This window comes from Bombus flavifrons, chromosome 13 (assembly GCF_040668555.2).
Source record: "Bombus flavifrons isolate JBK064 chromosome 13, iyBomFlav1_principal, whole genome shotgun sequence".
In the NCBI taxonomy this organism is placed as follows: Eukaryota; Metazoa; Arthropoda; class Insecta; order Hymenoptera; family Apidae; genus Bombus; species Bombus flavifrons.
This window is the reverse complement of record NC_138454.1, coordinates 11,970,172-11,986,901: the sequence shown is the minus strand read 5'-3', so window position 1 is coordinate 11,986,901 and position 16,730 is coordinate 11,970,172. Positions and strand designations below refer to the sequence as shown.

The 16,730-nt window shown below is 44.9% G+C and overlaps 1 protein-coding gene across 1 annotated transcript in view; it reads right to left on the bottom strand.

Annotated features, from left to right (window-relative positions):
* Positions 1-16,730, bottom strand: part of Rat1 (5'-3' exoribonuclease 2 Rat1) — a 29,638-nt gene that overhangs the window by 1,734 nt on the left and 11,174 nt on the right. The window lies entirely within an intron of this gene.

The window sequence follows — 16,730 nt, the reverse complement described above, 5'->3', positions numbered from 1 at the left end:
AGCGTAACCATACAAATAAATCCATATCGAGCATCTTCGTCTATCATCGACACGGAAAACAAAAGAGGAAACGTACGCTCCTGACAGAGGCACGATATTCGCGTAGGTGAAAGGGTCCGGAGCGTGGCGGCGCGTGTCCCATGTTCCCTCGAATAATATGTAAACGCGCGTGCATAGCCACGGCTAACACGGAAGGCAAGAACAGAACGGCGAGGGCTAAGTATTCGTCAGCATCACGAAACGTCATAATGGAGGCTCGATGCTAATAACGGATTTTCGAAAGGGCAATGCGCTCGGTGTAGGCGCGTGCCTCGCCCCGGCGAGTGCATCAGCGTACAGGAAAATCAGGCACGCACGCTGCATCGTATACCAGAGTGAATGAGTACCAGTGCGAGTGAAGAAAAAGAGAAGGAAGGATAGGCCCCGGTTATACACGAATCGTGTCGTTTCAACCGCCTGTTCACGGCAGGAAGCCGTCGAATCCTCGCGCTGTTGCACGCCCACGTAAACACGACTGCCACGGAGAGACAGAAAAAATTGAAGGTATACGATATAATGACGACGCTGACAAAAGAACAAAACGGTTACGAGCGACCCCCCGCCCCCTCTTTTCTAACTACTCGCCCGGCCCCATCTTTGACTCCCGTTGAATATTTATAACTCGGTTTCGAATCGCGATATCGTGCTTTTTACGGTAGTCAAGGGGGAGTACGAAATAAGAGCGGTGCCGCGAGAGCATTGAAAAAAGAAGCGAGAGAGAGAAGGGGGGACCAACGGCCCGTTTTGTTTGATGTATCGTGATGAGTGGAAATCAATTTTAATTGAATTGATTATAAGCTACCCGCGGAGGAGCTGTGCAGCCGTCGATGAAACGTGGTTGACTGTGTGCCCCATGGTCGATGGGTCGCATCGTGCAAGTATCATTTGAGCGTTCCGCGACTTGGCAGACTCACGTAACGTTCCGGTAATGAAGTTCCAGGATTTCGTATTCATGTATTCCACGTGCGAGCGTCACTCGTTGTCTGCTATGAATGTATTTAACCAAGGGACCATCGATCCACTTATTCCGGCTAAAGACTGTTTCTCGGAACTGTCCACGATTAAACCGTTCAACTGGAAAGCACTACCTTCCGTAAGACTCTCGCGCAACTTGTTATTTAGTGTATCGATCTTTAGATAAAACTTAAAGTTTGTGTATCGCGTAATGTATAATCCTCAATTTCCGTTTGAACGTATCGTCTCGGCCGCTATTAAATAATGAATGATACAAATATAGTTCGGACGTGATGACTACTTGGGAATCTTGACCCTAATGATGCGGTTTCTTTCTTATATACGTAGCCACTTATATTACTTCATATATATTCGCAAAAAGAATATATAAAATGAATAATTCCCTAGATGGTTTTCGTCCGATCTTATTAAAGTCATTCATCGGAAGAAGAAAAGCTCATCGTATTCGTAAACGTACAAATCGGTATAAAGATTATCTCGTTTGTTCCGCATACTTCGTATCGAAGATTATTACTACAGCTATTATTACTGGAGCTTTGTCAATAATTAACGGCAATCTCTTGGAATCGTTAGCGATATGTTTCCGGATAATGATTCTATCGTTAGAGTCAGTAATATCCAATAAATTGTCTATGCTTCTCCACTTGTAGTCTGTTCACACTTTTTCTTTAATCGTTGCATACACCTATCCAACTTTGGTATCGGTATTGAGGATATTTTTACTATTTGTAATCCTAAAATATCGGAAGATGCTGGCGGTATCGTCTCAATTTTGTTCAAGCGTTGCAGCTTTATGCTTTCTCGCGTGATACGGTTAATCTTCGATCGTTCTTTTCCCGATGCATGGAAAACTTTCTTAACGCAATATGAATTTGGTAATTTCGTGCATTGGTGCGTGGTCAACGGCGTGTTATTGAGTTATGATAGGTGTTTTCTCATGAGATCTTCGCGGAATCGTTTGGATACGCGATTTGGGTGACCTTATCACGCTACTCGTTTACTTCGACTCTCGCATTCAGGGATTCTGTTAGGAGGGTACGAAGGCCACGGTTTTCTTAGATGATGCACAGCGAAATTTACATACTCTAACACCTTTAGGCTGCTGTATCGCGTATTGGTCGGACCTCGCTTAGAATACAATGTTCAATATCGCGCTTCCTTAAGTTTGCCGTATGCAGGATAGAAGATGGCAATCGCTGATCATAGCAATTACCATATTAAATATTATCACGAATAGACTTAACTTTGTTGTTGTCCGCAGCTCATTAAGACCCTCTCGTAACTCTTTTCTGGTACAGAGATACATTTCAACTTGTTTATCTGTGATCCTATTAACCGGATATGCGAAGCTGCGATTTTTTTCAGTAATGATTTGAACTATTTCTCTATTTTTTTCTTTCTTCTATCTATTTTTCCAAACCGCAGAATTATTCATTATATACTTTCGGTTTGTATTCCAGTCGGAATACTTTACTGCACGATAAATAAATAAATAAATAATATTAATTGAGATATGACTAAAAGCTAGCTAAAGAATATATGTTAATTCTATTATAATATGTTACAGAGTAAATTATCCTTGGAGCTCTGTCCGCTAGACAATCACTTGAGTGACCTTTCCTGTGAGTAGTACCCATTCTCTAATCAATGTCAACTACTTTGTATAATTCGTTTTTACACCATTAGATACCTATTTGCAGATCTGTAAACGAACACGCTTCGTCAAAGATTCGCCAACCTCTCGTCACTTTAAGAAATTATCATGGAAATGCTGAAACCCTGCAACAAAGATCCCCCTTCTCCCCATAGTCTCAGGACCTGATCCAGTCTGGAGAGACTATCAGTGACGCATGATAATCGTATAGTTTGGTTCAATCGAGCTCGTAATAGGAGGCGGCAAATACCGTCAATATTATCGAGGGTTGAACGCCATGGTCCCGTAGATTTCTAGCCTAACAGTTACAGAGTCCCTACACTGTGTCTATTTCCAGCAGCTCGACGACCGCTTTCTCTCGCTCTCTGCGGCAACAATAACATCCCCTGTGGATTCCAGCCCCGGGAACGTGGTTCGATGGGCCCCCACGGTAATCCTCACCCTCGCCGAAAAAAGAGCCAAGGGGGAGGAGGGTTTAACAGTTTACACGTCGGATCATCCCTCGTTATTGTTGCGTTTATGATAATAGCAGCCGACTAGCACGCATGCAGCCCCGGCTAACCGCTTCAACCCTATCCCGAGGGTCGCGATCGTTGCCACGCTCAGGTATTTAATTAGACGGCTCTATGCTGAATTTCGCCACGGGTATTAATTTCTCTGTTTCCATAGGAGCCAAGTTTGCTTCTTCGATTGATGCGCCAAGATTCCTTCTTCCAATTGCATAAATATAACGACGCTGAAATTCCAGTTTTCGATAGACATCCAAGTAACTGGATAGCTCCTGGATTTACGAGACGAAACCTCTAATTCGTACAATCTAACTTCGGTGATCGTACACAGACACGGACTGGACGCTACTTGCAAGAAAGAAATCATTTTGGAAGAGACTGTGATACCGCAGAGATTCGATAAATCTTTCGTTATTAACGACCAATGTTTCTCCATGATACCTCAAATATTATCGTGTTTCAGGTAAAGCGTTAAAAATATACAAGATGGTAGACATCGTCTATATTGAAATCACCAAACAATATCATCTGGATCTCTACAATGTTTCATCGTCGACACCGTTCTTCATGCCAGAAACAACGGGAGAATCCATGTATGGCTGGTGATTTAATTGGCAAGTCGTGGTCGCCGAGGAAAAAATGATTTTCCGATGTTAAAATGGCGGACAATTAATTACAAAATGAAGGCTCCGCCTGCTCGACGCGAACCCCGCGAAATTGTATTGGGAAGCAGACGGGAAAGCGACAGGGCGAGGGGAAGAGGAGGAAGGGAGAGAAAGAGAGGGAGATACGTTCATACGTAGATAGTATATGCACTGTGTGTTGCCTATCCGCCATGGGTATTGGATTGGATTGGATCGCCGCGTCAGCAATACAAACACTCGAAGCCTCGATGTGGGTCGGCCTCTCCCGTTCCTGTTTCAAACTGAAATTACACTTTCCCGACCGACCCCGTCGTTCCCCGAAACCCCCCTCAACTATCTAGCCCCATAATTTCCCTTCTCGTTGTCGTTTTTCGTTCGTCGTATCAACAGCGTCGAAGATTTTGCCAAAGTTTTCCGCTAAAACCGAATCTATCGTTCACAGTTCCCATAGAAACGCAAGCGGATCTTTCAACCGAAAGTCCGTTGGCTACAATTTTACGCTCTAGCACTCTGAACTATAATCTTCCTTACAACGAAGAGATCCGGGATAGAGCCTTAAATATTTGATCTCTCGTGCAATGACAAGATTCAAAGTAAAATTCTGCGACTCTGACCCAACTAGTAACGAAAATGCTGGATAATTGTTTGACGAAATTTCGTATTCCGCTCTTTCACTGTCTTCGACAAGTTCCATAGAGCGTATATAGTTTGAATATCGCGATTTTGAAAGATATCGTGAAAGATATTGACGGAATCTTGATTGCAGGTGACGCGGCGTGTAAACCGGAGAGATGATTTTCGCAGGCGACGAATCAGAGGCGACCGGTTACCCGGCGTTTCCGTTCGAAGAATTAGAAATTAAAGGCGTGCCGGTGAATTCGAGGCGCGTATAAATTTTCTCTCCCGCGGATGAAAGTGAAAAAGACTTGTACGGCCGCGGCACGGAAATCGAAACCCTTTAGCCTCCGCTTTCCTCTAGAGGCGAGACCAACCGACTAACTCGAATGAAAAGGCACCAGTGCTGGTAAGAGACACTTCGTACACGCTCCTGCTGGCGTGTATCGGAGCACGAAAAAAAAAAAAAAGAGAAAGAAAGAAAGAAGAAGAGAAAGAAAAAAAGATAGAGAAAGAGCGAGAAGACAGACGAAGAGGAAGCAGAAGACGCTTATTTAGCTTTAGCTTACCTTCTACTTACACGTGCTATACAATGTTTACCTACACCCACCTAACCCAACTGCTTGAGAGGAATAATGTTTGCGTAAGAAGAACGGATAGCGATTTCGATATTTAAAAAGAAAAAGGGAAAACGGGACGGTCAAGGTTGGCGTATTGGCAACTTTCGAATCGGGATAGATCTCGAAGGCATATGATAAATAGAATTCGGAATGGAAGAAAGTTACTGAATAGTAAGTGAAACCTAAAATACCTTGTATTACCAATACCAAAGCAAGTATCAAATGGTAAACTACGAGAATCTTTTTTCGAATTAAAGGCTCAAGTGCAACGTCAAGAGATCGACAGCTCGGTCTACAGCGGGCCAAATTTAACAGGGATAATAGCAAGTTATATCTCCTCTAATTAACAACGTATCCAACAATCAGCTCCATCAGAATCTCTAACGAGCACCAAGAACTCACGTCTCCGCGTAACATCATCTCCGGCCTCCAAACAACAGAGTCTCGACATCAAAGTGGTCACAATTTCGGCGCTCCTCCGTCACTTGTCTCAAGACATCTCGCGAGAGAGAAGGGTACAACAAAGTAAAAAACAGAGGGAAAGAGAAGAAGAAAGGTGGGAGATGTTCCATCCGAATGTGGCGCAACTACCTGACGACAAGAACAATGAGGGAGTAAAGAGCGTGCGTTCCCCATCGTGGCTGGTAGCCGTGTACAAGATGGCGCCAGGCAGGCCAGAGTACCACTCGGGCGATTTCCGGTGGCTTTGTTCCGCGTACCACTCGTACACGGGGTGTATTCGATGAAACTCGAGGCTTAAAGGCGCGTTTTTCAGCCACGCTACCAGCTTACGTGCGTGCGCGCGAGATATAAAGAGGTTTTTCTTCTATGAAGCCAGTTAGCCAACGAACCGGTAATTCCTCCGACCGCTTTCTTCCTTCTTCTCTTTTTCTGTATATGGTCCTCTCCGTTGCCTCCTTCAGCTTCCTCTTTTCTCGCCGGTACCTCTCTCGCGTGCTGGCGATTTCAACTTCTTCCCCTCCTCCTCCTCCTCCTTCTTCTTCTTCTTCTTCTTCTTCTTCTTTTCCGTCCTTCTCCTTCCTCTTTTCCGTTCTTTCGTCATGGTTCTTCCCTTTCTTCTTCCGCCCTTTGCCGTTTGCGCGCATTCATTCTCGCCTTTGCCAGAGCCGTGGAAAAGAAGAAACGAGCCGGGTGCAACTCAAGATTTCCCCTACCCCACGCCCCCTGGCCTTCTACCCTCTTCCTCTTTTTCTCTTAGCGTTTTCCTGTTCCTCTTTTTTAGTCGTCGGTAATGGAGGCCCTCGAACGCCGGCCCTTCTAGCGCCTCGACGAGCCTGCCTGCCTGCCTGCCTCGGCGAAACGAAACGAAACGAAACGAAACGAGAAAGGAGACACGTTTACCCCTTCCCCCTTCTGCGGACGACTTTTACTTTCTTCCTCTCTTCGTGGTTCAACTCCGTTTCCCTGTTTCTGTCGACCGCGGTGATTCGCACGAGAGCAAAATATGTACAACCTTCTCCTCTCTCTTTCGCTAGGCAAACCAGCTACCGTCGTTGCTGGCTCACCCATCGACGTATAGCTCTTTTTAGGGTTAATTTGTATATCAAAGTTATCGTATCGTATATCGTTTTATAGCCATTAGGGAATTTCTCAATATTTTATAAGATAATTTCAGAATTATTCTATCCAGAATTGTTAAACCTTTTGGAATTCGAACTGATCAACCTTACTTTTTTCGTTATTATTGAAATTAGTAAGTTTCAAGATAAATTAAACAAAAATAATGTTTGTAACATTATTTCTCATCGCTCCTTGTAACTTTCGAATTTGTGGAGTAGATCGATGTAACTTCCGAAGGACTAAATTCATTTATTGATAGCCATTTTTTGTATTGTACAATACTCGTTAATTGTCGGAATTTTTGATATTTTTTGCGAAATACGATTTTACGATTTTACGATTATCGAAATTCACATTGACGAAATCTGCATCGCGATTTGGAACGTTTTATAGAGCGTCCATCGATGATTATCGGAATCCGCGTCGCATCGTTGGACGTTTGCCAATGCATTCACGGCCCGTCGATTGTTATCGAAATCCACGTTGAGATTTCGGCCGATTTATCCCGTGATCGTCGCCTCGTAATTATTACTAAAATTCCCAACGAGATTTTCGACGTACCGCGGTTTCCTAATTATCGTTCGAACGCGCATCGAATATTTACAAGCCCACACTGATTACTGCAAACATTTTTAGGAATGTGAGATTCTGAATATTTTGCAATTCTCATAATACCTTTATATCGTGCCTTTTCGAAATTTCAAAGTTCCGTCGTGATTGATTATTTATCGCGAATTAATAATCGTCAACCACGAACAAAAAGGGGTGGAAGACGGAAACGTAACGCGCATAAGGAGAAAAGTTGGACCTGCGAGCAACCGCGTTTCGTTCTCCGGATATTTCAGCTTCGGTCGAGGCGACCGTAGAACCCGTAGGGGGTTGCGGGGAAACGGTGGGGGTACAGAGTCATGGGTAGGGGAAAGTGCGCGCGGGAAGGTGGGACACAGCGGTCGGCGGGGAGGCTGAGGGGGAGGGGAAACGGAAAAGGGCGAAGATCGAAGAAGGACGGAGAGAAACACTTGACCCTGCCTGGCTGGTTGCCGCACAGCCGATGCTGTGCCAGCAAACCCCACCGTGCAACGTGCGTTAATAAACGCAACGACGGTGTGTTGGTCCCTCGTCTATGTGCTCCTCCCGACCCTCGACCCTTTCTCTTTCCAGCTCTCCGCAAACCTAACCCTCGTACCTTGTCTATCCTCGTCCGCTTCGTGCAATGCACGCCCACCGTGGTGAATGAGCTCGCTCGGTTCGCGCATGCGCACCGGCAAGCAGCGGTACACAGGCACGCGTGTGTGGCGCCACGCAGCGGGCGCACACGTACGAACAAGGGGGAGGTAAAGATGAGGTAGGGATCGGTCGCGCGCAAGTAACGTGTTGACTCTCGCGATCGCGTAGCTCCTAATTTATTTACAATTTCGCAAAGGGGGAACCGGATTGATTCGAGTCCCATCCACAGGCGAGATCCAATACCAAGCTGCGGAGTAGCCACCAATTCAGGCTCCACCGTAATTCGCCGGCCGTTTAATTGCGCGCCGGCTTAGACGACGATTGCATCGTTCGATCGTGATTAACGAACGTTTTGTACGTGCTTCCTGGTACTGTGGATTATATCGCTGCGTCTTTGACTACATATTTCGAAAAGTTTGAATTTCTATGTTTCGCTAAATTTTGTCGAAAATTGGAGAATATATGAAACAGGTAATAACCAGATCGTAAAACTGATCGGACGTTAAAGTTTACGGTAATTTCAGACATATTGGAGCTCGAGGTCACGTGATTCTCAGCCGCACGGTATCAATTCGGAACTATTCCATCGTCCGTACTATACTCAACTTATTCGATGAGATCTAATCCGAATGAGAAATTTGACATATCAATTTACAAATGGCTATTGCAGCATGAGATTCAAAATACGTATCTACTCCTATAGAATGCGTACGGCATCTAAGTATATATTTCTAAGTTGCCCGTAACTGCTCATAACCAGAGATTTTTTCCGATAGCTAAAAATAATAATCGAACGCCAACAATCGAAAACTAATCCTCTTTCGTCGGAAAGAAACAAAGCTCAAAGCGGTTGTTAACAGTCGAGGAGATGAGCTCAGCGTTAATAGGGTAAGCCGAAATGCAAGAGTCGCGTGACATTTCGCGAGGTCCCGTGGCTGAGCATCGGCCAAGAAAATATCCCTACTTGCAAGAACGGTGTATCCGAGCGTGACAGAGATGACGTTATAAGACGAAGTACCAGAGAGAAGGAGAAAGAAGTATGCAGAAGCACTCGTGTCAGAGGCGACCAATAAATTTATCGAGCGGGTGTTGGCATGGAGACTGCCGGACAGAGCTCGGTTGGATGGCCCAGAGGGCGATGAGAGGGCACTCGAGAATCCTCCAGGAGCCCGTCACGGGGAAATTGGAGGCAGCCACGGCGGCGGCCACGAGGAGGAACACAGAAAAGAGAGAGAGAGAGAGAGGAGGTGGAGGGTGAAAGCGTGTACTCTCGGAGGAACGACGGAGACAGAGGTTGAAACGAAGAAGGAGAAGCTCCGAACCGGAGAAGAGGGGGCTGAGGTATCGATTTCTCGCGGTGATCCAATCAACGATGGTGCCTTATCTGACGCCTTTGCCACCCGCTTTAACACATCGGTGTCTCTGATAAGAAAAAAGAAATTTCACCCAATCGTTCTTCTTCCTATTTTACTTATTTATCGATTAGGTACTATTAAATATCAATCTACGTAATCATATATAATATATATATGATTATATATATGATATATATGTGGTGGCACTCAACAGAAAATACCATCACTCGACACCAACTAGCGTCGGACGACGGTAGCGCAGTGATTAGCGCCTTAGGTTACGAACTTTGGGACCCGGGTTCAAATCCCGGAGTCCGATTTTTCTTTCACGCATCTAAATTTGAAGAAAAATAGCAGTACCCCATCAGCGACATCTACAGCACGGCTACAAGTATCACGGACAACACAATACACCTCATATATTATCAAATGTCTTATCTTATCAATTGTCATCGATTTGGTGGAAGTTACTATTAAGATCTTTTCAAATTAAATTTTCAGGTTAACAATGTCATATTTCAGGGAATGTATTCGTTCTTCAAATTAGAAATTATTTATACACCTAGTCAGAGACGCGACGAAATCAATACACGTTGGCGAAGCTGCAAGATGCAGCCAATATTTAACGAGCCAACCAGTCAATCGCTGCTGCTGGCTTTCTTTAACCCACGGTGATCTTTAATTCATTAACGACATTAATTATTCATCGCCGATAACGACGACGGAATCGCTGATCGTCATCCCTTCTCGATTACAGGCAGAGCAGACCTCGTCTCGTGTGCCACGTCTGCGAGAAGTTCCAACTGGAAAGACGGATCCTTTGTTATTTTCCCGGCTTCTCCAGGATAAATCGGTATAGCCGTGTCGGTACAATTGTAACGATGTTGGAAGGGGGGAACGAAACGGAGCGTTTTCACGTGGACGGCTCGATGTGTACGGACTGGCTAATCCCTCTGACATTGTTCCAAAACAATACGATATCCGCCCCTAATTTGTACCGCCTTCCAGCGGCCGCTTCTCTTTCGCGTTATACGTTGAACCGACCGGCTGACAGAGTCAATATTTTCGCTTTCTAGTCCTCCACGAAGGAGGAGACGGTATATCGGCGGAACATTGGCGGAACATTGGCGAACCACGAGGAAGAGAAGAAAAACGCGGATTTCTGCATAGCTGGCTCCGACGATGCTCGCACGGCCTGCTTGCTCAGCCGTTTTGGATCAAGTCGCGTCTCGCGTGCACGTGGACCTTGCCCCTTCTGGAACATTTCTTCTTTGATATCTTCTTGAGAGGATCAGTATCGTTAATTATGTGCAATACTTCTTGATAAAATTATTATAAATATTTGTAAAACACTTGGTGTAACATATTGTAACAGTTTCGTATCATTTCAAGCGTATTCTCCAGGAGAGTATTGTTTCCGGATAGCTCGAAGAGACAGGGTGTACCGCGAGAAACAAGCAGTGAAAATCGCATTGACGATGAAAGTAGCAGAGAGGAGCCCACGGTGAGAGTGTTTGAATCGCACTCGCGGGACCTATGTCGGTCCAACTGGTTCTACGTTTGATTTCAGGGAGGCAAGAGGGAGTCGGGGTAAAAAACGAGAAGGCGAAAGAGAGAGAGAGAGAGAGAGAGGGAGAGAGGAAACGAAAGCAGAGGAGCGAAAGAGTAGTGCGCTCGGCGTTGTAGGACTCTCCGCTGGAGAGCTCTCCCTCTCTCTCGCCCGCTTAAAGCCCTATCCACTACTCATTTATCAAATAAATCAACACAGCTACTTGTGCACCTGTGAAGAGATCCAGCCGCTACCCGAGCCGTCCAAAAGCCCGTTTCAATCCGTAAATCGATTTCTTCGCTTCACCGTGTAAGGCGTAAGGAGTTGGCTTTAAGAAATCGATAGCGAGATCTGATTTGATAACGCGAACGAGTATTTTTTTTTATTAAATAATTCTGAAACTACAAACGAATAGATAAAGGAATTCTACGAAGGTTGCATATTAAAAGATTTATACCAATTAAAGATCGTAGAGTCAAATTTCCTGGGTAATAAGAAAATATAACTTCCTTAAGAAACATTAGTAGTGAACCGATAGCTGTTTCCACGTCCTCCGTTTGCAGATCGAGCGAAGGTAAAGCCGGAAAGACGGAAGAAGAACGCGAATACAAGGGGGTAAGGTAACAGGAGAGCCGAAGGGAAAGAAAGAGAAAAAGAGGGCATAATCAAAGAGCTTCGAAAAATCAGGATGCACTTAGAAGCACGTACTCGGCCTATAGAGAGGCATTCAGTTATACTGGTGAGTTTGGAGTCAAAGCAAGGACCCTTGCCTCAGCTGGCGCATTACCTCCGCCGCTCTCGCGTCCTCTATGGCCGCGTTTACATCCACGCTACCTTTTCCTCCGGAAGCCACAGCCACCGTATTTACGATCGTAAGAGACAGCATCGACTCGACGATTAGGAGGCGAGTCGAGTGCTGTCTCGGTTTTTGAATGATCTTTGAACCATTTCATAGTTTCAAATTGGTATTTCTGTGATTGTCCTCGCGATGGGTCCACGTTGATTTTATTATTTCGTTAGAAGGCGGGGGAGAACGTAAGTTTCATTTTTGATATAGAGACGCATTAATTGCAACGAAATAGAATAGAAAATCGGAAATATGACTGAGAAATAATAAAATAGATATGGTACGACTGAAGAATTAAAGCTTCGTAACTAGTAGTGAATAAACGAAACATGAAACAAAATAAGAATAGACATTTTCTATTATGCTTCGTTGATATTTCTACGTGATAGGAGATTAGAGGATTGACCAAAAAATGATTCACATTCAGAAACTTTAGTTCGATTGCATGCGACACGAGATCAAACTCAATCCCATGAACTCAAATACCGTTCACCAAGCATCTAACCACAAGTCGTTTAAAGGTCCTCGAATCTTTTACAAGACGTATCGGAAGACCATTAAGGTAACGCTCGTGAACAGAGACAGCAGAAGAAAAAACAATCACGCCCCTCGTGCCGTCGAAAAGTCGTCGAGAGAAGAGTCTGTTCCCGCTCGAGGATCGTGATTAGGTGATATCGAATCCTACACACTTGCTCGACGCGCGAGTATACCGAGGAGGTTCCAGGAGAACGAGGAGACAAGCAGAAAAGAAAGAGAAAGAATAGAGAGGGGGCGGGAGAGAGAGAGAGAGAGAGAGAGAGAGCTGTGGCGAGGGAGGAAGCACACGAGTGCACAGGAGGTCGCGAGCTGAAGAGTTGCGGTAGAGACGCGGTGGATCCTGAAAAGCGAGAAGAGCGCTGAAAAGGTGGCTACTCGGCTTTGTAACGGAGTTAAGGAGACGAGAAAGAAGACGAACAGGGAGAGGAAGAGGAAGAGGAGGAGGTATAAACGTCGCAAGCGCAGAAACGTCACGAGAGGAAGTTAGGAAAGGAACGGGAGGAAGAAAGGAACGAAAAGAAGAGGGAAGAAGGACCTAAACTGGTAGAAAAAAAGAGAGGAAAACAGTGCGTCGCGAAGAAGAGGAAGAGGAAGAGGATGGTCCTTGTGCAGCGAGGACCCCAGGATACCGGCAAGGAGTATCCTAGAACTGTCGAGGATGCTTCACTCCCATCGTCCTCTTCCTCGTGGCCCCCTTTGCGTCCCGTATCTCTCCTCTTTTCCTCCGTCCGTCTTCCTTCCGTACTCCTCTCTCTCCTCCTTGTAAATACGCCCCTCCCGAGACCCATCAGGATCTCTACTCTTGCAAAGAGAAGCGTCGTCTCCTTCAAATGCTACACACTGAGAGGGATATCATCCCCTTCTTTCGTTCCCTTTCTCTCCTCTCTTTTTCTCCCTTTCTCCTTCCCATCTCGATCTTTCCTCCACATTTTATATTTCTTTATTTTATTTCCCTTCCTCTGTACTTTGAGTTTACCTCTCCTACCCCTCGTACCCTATCGTAAGGCAACGCGCGAACCATCCGTGTGTCTCCGTCACCTTCGATCTCGGCAACCGCGTTGTGCGCCGCGAGACTTTCGTACAGGTTGCGAAATCAAGGGCCCTTCGAGAGCTCTGGAGTAGGTGGAGGAGAGTGTGGCCGTGCGACAACACGACAGGTTTCCTAGCGAAGGTGTCGTTTGAAACGGCGAACCTCCGTTCTGTTTATAGACTTCTCTCCGATGGAGACGTCAAGACTAGATCTGAAATTTTGTAGTAACGTAACTATCGAAACTTTGTACCATCGTTTTAAGATTAATCGACAGAGACGCAAGATTATCCAAACACGGAGAACCGAGGAAATGTAGTTTGATTGAGCGAACAGCGAAGAATATCCAAATTTTCGGCGGAACCGCGAAATTCGACGCGGTGGTCCGAGGAAATTCCAGAGAAGCCAGTTGAAGAGGATTCCACGGCCAGATCTGGACGGTCAGCACGGTCGCGAGTCCTCGAAACGTCGGTGAAATCGGATCCTTCGGGAGTGGCTGGTAGATGGGTCAACAAGTCGACACGTTCAGAAACGAGATCGTTCCCTAACCGAGAAGAACACGGCCACCGTACGTTCCGAAACCTGATACGTTCCGCAGGAATCAAAACGTGTCATGGATCCGGCCACTTAAGCCTGGAGAACCTTTTACACTTCCGATCCGAAATGAAAAGGAAGAAAGGGACCCACTTTAAAAGCGCCTGCAATTCTTATTCTTCCTTCGATCTATTGACCGTCTACAATCTACTAGACCATGATCTATTGATTTCTACAGAGATGACGTGTTTACACCTGTATATTATAAGGTTTGCATAAAAGTGAAAGTCTTAAAGCAATTTGGTAACGAAAATTGTAACACCTATTTGATAAAATTCATTTTCAGCGAACAAGGAAACACCGGTACTTGGATGATACACAAATTGATTAACATCGTACGAATTCAAATAATACGTTGGTTGCATACAGGATGAAATTTGGAAAAGAATGATCATCGAGATTATACTTTAGAAAATCTTCGGTGACAATGACGACGAATAGATATTACCGCATTAAAGATCTTTAAAAAGAGGTTGGGGAATCCTCTAGAAAACCGCACAATGTCTAAAAAACCGGTCAAGGCGCCTGCTAAAATCCGATTCGACGGATGATCTTCGCCGATGTCTACAGCAAGGTACAATAGAAGAAATCCAATAGGAAAGACAGAGAAGGGCAGTTTCTCTGTTCCTTCGGATTTAGAATCCGTTGTTCGCCGCGTTCGCGCGGAAATGAGGTGGAAAACCGCACCCTCGGGACCGACTCACCTTTTCTTTACGTTCTCGAGGATACTAACCGAGGATTTCACCGACGCCGCGGTTTCTTGATATTACAAACGCGCGTAGAGCGGGTTCTCGAGGCAACCGAGCGCGAAGAAACGGTGCCAAGGTAAAAAACGAAAGAAAGAGAGGAGAAGAGAAAGAGGAACGACGAAAAGCCCCGATTCCGGGACAGAGAAAAATATCGGCGAGTCGGCAGGCGAGGGAAAGGCGGGAGAGAAAAGCGGAAAACATTTTCATTCGTCGAATTCTCGACGTTGCAAACACGCCACGATTGATTTTCGTTTCTGTCGGTTAATCGCGCGACCCAGAAACGCAAATGTAATTTACGTGGCGTGAAAAAAGGGAGGAAGTAAAAATGACTGACGAATGGAGATGCAACAATGACAGTTGAACAATCGCCAATGCGACTTTCGAGGATCTTTAAACGACGATGAAGAGAATCGAACCTTTTATAAACCAGAATCAAGGCGTTCATTGCGTAAACTGCGTTTTATATAAAAAAACAACGAGAGCGAACGAAGTGAACGTCTATAAAAAACACTACTTAATTATATGTCGGGTTTACATTGGAATTAGGATTAGGGGCGAGAAACGAATCGTCGTTTGGTTTACGCATTGTCGATAAGCAATAGAGAAGACATTGACTAGTGCAGATACGATTATTATGGAATTGGACAAGTAACCGCGGCAATTAGACACTCGAGAAACTAATGATAATGATCCTAGGTTCGATAACGAATCCGCGGTCGACGGGGTGATGGATGAACGTGCCCACAAAATCTAAGTCGGACTCTTTGTTAAAACGGGGAATATCCACCGAGCGTACAGACGCTAAGTAAGTCGCTAATACGATCTCGCGAGAGAATGACTTTTCGTCGCGACGATGCTGCAGAGGAAAACTATGATGGGGTGTGTCTAAGGACACGAGATCATCGGATTCGTCGAGGATAGTCTTCGTTCAGAAAGTAAGGGAAATTAACGTTGCTGCTAATTGGTCAATCTCCATATCGGTGGTTAGAAAAGATGCTAGCCGCCCTCGAGGGAAAGTTGCTAGTGGGAGACGCAGAGATATTTCTTTTAAGGAGAGCTATAGAATTACTTCATACCTTTGTTAGGCAAAGCGTTCATCCCGTGACCGCGGCTACGTTCGGCGACTGGCTATCGCCTCGAGCCCAAGCTCATTATCACAAATCTTGAACAAATACAATCGAATCGAAAGACGACAATTGTTTAATTACGCCTATGATAGAATCTAGATTACGGTGTTAAGGGATTTTCCCGGGGTTCCAAAGGGAGGACTCCGATGTCCTTTCATCTCCGACATATATAACACAGCAAAGAAAGAGCAGTTAAAAACAATAACAAAAAATATATATATGGAAAACATTTAAAACGAAAACACTAGAAACTAGATGAAAAAAGCAATAAAAAGAGGATATGAAAAAGCAAGGAATGAAAGCAAAATCACCGTAGAAAGAAGGGTATTACGAAGCGTGTTTGCACATATATTCAGGGAGTCGACCAGCCTCTCTCTCTCTCTCTCTCTCTCTCTCTCTCTCTCTCTCTGCGTGCACATCCGTCGTATATAATCGCGCGTACGCAGGGAGGCAACAAGAACTCGTCGTCATTTCTGAATTAATCTCATTCGACTGCCCCCTTTATGCTCTCGTTCGCATCCTGCGAGGCGAAAGGCTCGTAGCCGCTTCGTGGCCTCAAGGTTAATTGGAACGAGAGCTAGAAAAGGAAAAGGACCGAATAGAAATCCCACGAGGAAGGCCACGCGAATTTTCTTACCGGACTGTGTCGCTTAAACGCACGTTCGACCGATGCACTTTCACTTCAAGGGTCAAAGTACAAGGTTGCTCCCTTTTTCGAAACTTAAACAGCCTGTGCTCTATGTCCGACGACTGCTTTCAGATCTCGGATATACATAAATAAGTTCGTTGATACAGTTACGAGTAATTTACGATTTAGTACGTCAGGATCTAGAAGTTACTACTGGGTACTAATGGCAGGGTTATTAAGTATCTATCGTTCGTTATTAATATGATCTTATTACTTTCAGGACGCAACGTAAAAACTACGAAAGAGAAATTGGATATTATGAATTCTAAGTGGAAGAAAAAATTTACTTTGATTAAAAAATTACGCAGAAGAAGGTAAAGATTTTCTTCTATAAAACTACACGCATTCAAGTTATTTCCGAGAGTAAAGAGAAGAAAATTAGAAGTTAGTGCA